Raw genomic sequence first — 4,385 nt, forward strand, 5'->3', positions numbered from 1 at the left:
CTTGGTTTTAGTTGTAATAGGGTCTTTGCGTAGGATTTCTCATTGGAGGTGGGGTGTATGTTGGTTGAGGATTTTGAACATTTTGGCTTTTATATGAGAAGTTTGGGTGAAATTTGGTGTTTTCATTGTAAAAGTTGGAGTAAGGGGTGTCATTCTTGTATGCTTGGAAAGCATTCACTTGCTCATTTGTGCCCCTACACTCTTGTTGATCATGCCCCAAAGTTCCACAATTCTCCCATACTTCATTTGGAATGGAAGATGTTGCCACCATGGTATTGACTTGTTTCTTGGGTGATTGAGAGGCTTCATTCATCTTGGCTAAAGCCTTGTAAAATATCAAGTTCATTGTGTCAATATGAGAGCATTGTTTGGCACCCAAATCGACACTCAATTATGTGACAGAGTCAACTTCATGTCTCCCTCCCCTAGTAGCTTTTGTAGGCCTACTATATTGAGAGTTGTGAACCGCCATCTCCTCTATCTTTGCTCAAGTTTGGTTGTCATCTACCTCGGTGAATCTTCCATTAGAACCCATGTTCAACACATTCCTTGCATCTTTATACAACTCATTCCAAAATTGTTGGACTAGAAACCATTCGCTTAGTCCATGATGAGGGCAAGAGCGACATGTATCTTTGAATCTTTCTCATGCCTCATATAGAGACTTTTCATCTCTTTGCTTGAACCCGATGATTTGGGATCTTAACATGTTGGTCTTCTCCGGAGGATAGAACTTCTTGTAGAAGGCTAGTGCTAACATCTTCCATGAATCAATTCCAAGGGTAGCCTTGTCTAGGCTCTTTAACCATTGCTTTGCGCTACCGATCAAGGAAAAAGTAAACAACACCCATCGAATTTGGTCTTGAGTCACCCCGGTTTGAGAAATTGCATCACAATAGTCACAAAAAGTCTCCATATGTAGATGAGGATCTTCACTAGGCATCCCTCAAAATTGACTTCTCTCAACTAATTGTATGAATGCGGATTTGGCAATGAAATTACCGGTTAAATGGGGTGGCGTTGGAGAACCATTTGGTAGGTTCTCCTCTGTTGGTACTGAATGAGATGAAAATTTAGGCATTGTATGTTGATTTTGTGGTTGGTTTTGAATTGGGTTTTCCTTTTCTTGTCTTGCAAAAGGGTTGGTAAACTCAGCACTATCCGATTGAATGATACCAATGTCCACAAGTTCTTCAATACCCACAATTGTTGTAGTGCCTCTAATGGTTCTTCTAATATTTGTCAAAGTTCTTTCAATTTCGGGATCAATAGGCAAAAGTCCGCCTTGTGATCTCCTAGACATGCAAAAATAAACAACTAGAAAACAATTAAAACTACCTTGAGGAGTTGAACTTCCCAAAGGTTAAGAAAGACACAACTAAAAAAATAAATGAGAATAATTAAATTGAATACCGTCCCCGACAACGGCACCATTTTGACGAGGGTCGGAATTGTCGTCTATTCTCCCTATCAAACTCTATTTATAATCTCAATAAACTACTCTTAGTAGAGTGGTAAGTAAAGGTCGGAACCCAAGGGGCAGGTTATTGATTTATCGGTTGTAGAAAGCTATGTCTTTGGTGTCACAATTTGGGTAGAGTTTGAGGTTTACAATCTAAACTACTTAACAAAGGAAATGTAAACAAATGAAAGTAAAGCAATGTAAGCAAATGGCGTTGTAAACAATTGATTAAAGCACTAGGGTGTTATGGGTTCATAGGGAAATCATGATGAGATCACCTAAATAAGATTCATAGATGCAAGCAATTTATTGTTGTAGTGGAATCGAGTTAGTTTATATCTTACAATTCCTAAGAAGTTTTGGGTCTAGGAGCCGAGTCGGCCAAGAGATTACAACACCTACAATTCGACTTAATTCTTCCTATTCAACTATATGCATGGTCTAACAAGCTTTGAGTTAGTTTATGTCTAACAAGTCTTGTTCAAAGGATAAGAGATTCATGCTAGGTTGTCAAACAAATATTTTATCAAGCATAATATGTGCATAAGTTGAAACTACAACAAGGAAACAATCATATGAACTTATTAAGTAAAGATCTACACTATGATTAACTCCCCTAATCCCCCATTAACCCTGGTTAAGGAACTACTCACTCATTATCATGGTGAACATCCTAATAATAGTGTCAATCATCTTAACAAGTCTAAACATGATGAAAGAGAAAAAAAATAAACAAGGATTAAGTAAAGAGTAGAGAAATTGTACCAACTTAGTATGACCAAATAGAAAGCAAAGAATAATAGAAGAAAACTTGATGAATGATGAAGAGTTGTCAATTCTCCAATAAGCCCCAAATAATCTTCAAATTACCCAACTAAGTCAAAGAACACTTGAATAATAAGGAAACATTAAGATGTGATTAAGATTAAATTGTGTAACAGGATTGTATTAATAACTTGGATTAATCTAAGATAACCTCCTAATAAATCTTGATTAAAGCTTGATGCTAATCTGCTATTACAATGGAGTATTTATACTAAGTACAAGTATTAGGGTAACTAAGGGCTTAAATAATGATTAAGCCCCTTAAACGAAGATTAACGCCTTGCAAGTCCTTCATGGAGACGCCTGACCTGCCTTTGTTGGATGCTCAAGCTGTAACGAACGACGCCCGTCCTGCTCAAGGGAGGCACGGGCTAAGCTTGGGGACGCTCTTCCTCCTCAAGTGAAGCTCGGGTCCATCTTGAGACGCCCGTCTCAAGGGTCAGCTTGGCTTCTTCTTTATTTGGTTGCCTCATGATCTGTGGGGATCGTTGATGAGCCGTGGAGTCCTTTATCATTGTCCATATACTTGTTTTATTGACTTAGGCCTTTAGTATTGGTCTTCTCTTTGTTGTTTGGTCGTTAGATGCGATCCATTTAGCTCCGTTTTGCTCCATAAATGCAAGGTTAGCATTATTCTCCTACCAAGGACACAAAACCACATAGAATATGCAAAGTAGGAAGCTAAAGATAAGAAACGACCCTAATGCATGCAAGAAAGCATAGGAACGAGACTAATTATGGGACTAAATTGTGCGTAAATACGAGTAACATCAAAACTCGAGTAAAATCAACCATATATAGCCTCGTCCTCATCAAGATCGATCGTGATTGATATCCAGACACATCAACTGGGGGCTCGATCAATCGCAACCATTCCATTAGCCATATCTACAAAAATGAGACAAGTATTAATGTTTCCCGTCTCACGTCAAACAAACACAAAAAAGGGAAAAAAAGAGTAAAATGGACGAAAGAAAAGAAGATGGGGGCATTTTACCTGTAAAATGATAGGACTTCCAAGATACGGGAGCTCATGGTCGCCTTTCGGTTATACAACCCCAAGATAGTCTCTCCTAATAACAAGCACGCTGGGCTCTTGCGCAGTTCCATTTGCTCGATATTACCTAGGAATCGCGGGTCAGCTATCATTTCCCATCAACATGGCCCTTTAAGACAAAGCAGTGAAGAAGGCAATATCCAAAGGCTTTGCACCTCACAGAATTAGAAATAGAAGGGTCCTCCTTATCTATGAAACAGTCCACAAAGTAAAACATTCGTACGCCCTTAGAGTTTAGAAGACAGTCCACCTCAGCTTTGGTCAATCCTAGAAGGTCCCTAAATTTATTCTTATATCCTTGGGAACTAGATGGTAACGCCGGAAGATTTTCTATATCCCACTCTCCAATTGCTGCAAATTCTTTGAGAAAATGACAAATTTAACCTCCAAGAAAGGCGAAAACATGATAATTCGGGTTCCAATATACAAGACAAGCATCAAGAAACGATCTTACCACTTTTACTTGTTTAAAACTGATGATCAATCCAAAAATGCCCATGTCATCCTTCTCCGCGTTTTAAAACTCATTGGTCCATTCTTTGAGTTGGGATTCAAAAGCTTCCATTTTTTGGAAATTTTTTTTTAGAGAGAATTGTTGTATTTGATAAGACACAGAGTAATAGAAGGAAGAATTGTGAGAATAAAAGCTAAGCCGAGGACTCTATTTTTAATATTCGGCATTTCCTAATTTTGCTCAGGAAGAGACCAGCTGGGGAGATAACGCATCAAGGACATATCCTAAAGATGCCTTAGGTATGACTCCTTCCTATGGCTAGCGAGCCTTACAATGCGCAGCAGCTGGCGAGCCTTTGCCCGTAGATAATATAAGGATCGAGGACGTATCCCGAAGATGCCTCAGGTACGACTCCTCCACACAACTGGCGAGCCTTTGTCCGCAAACAAGATATGACTCAAGGACGTACCCGAAGATGCCTCAGGTATGACTCCTTCTTATGGCTGGCGAGCCTTTATACGTAGTCTAATGGACTTTAAACGACCCGAATCGAAAGTCGACAGACTCTAAACTGTTCCCGATGTCAG

General features: G+C 39.2%; 1 pseudogene; it reads left to right on the top strand.

The window, feature by feature from the left end:
• The first annotated feature begins 602 nt into the window (after positions 1-602).
• Positions 603-702, top strand: LOC141609890 (small nucleolar RNA R71; annotated as a pseudogene).
• Positions 703-4,385: the final 3,683 nt, after the last annotated feature.

Source organism: Silene latifolia, chromosome 10 (assembly GCF_048544455.1).
Source record: "Silene latifolia isolate original U9 population chromosome 10, ASM4854445v1, whole genome shotgun sequence".
NCBI lineage: Eukaryota > Viridiplantae > Streptophyta > Magnoliopsida > Caryophyllales > Caryophyllaceae > Silene > Silene latifolia.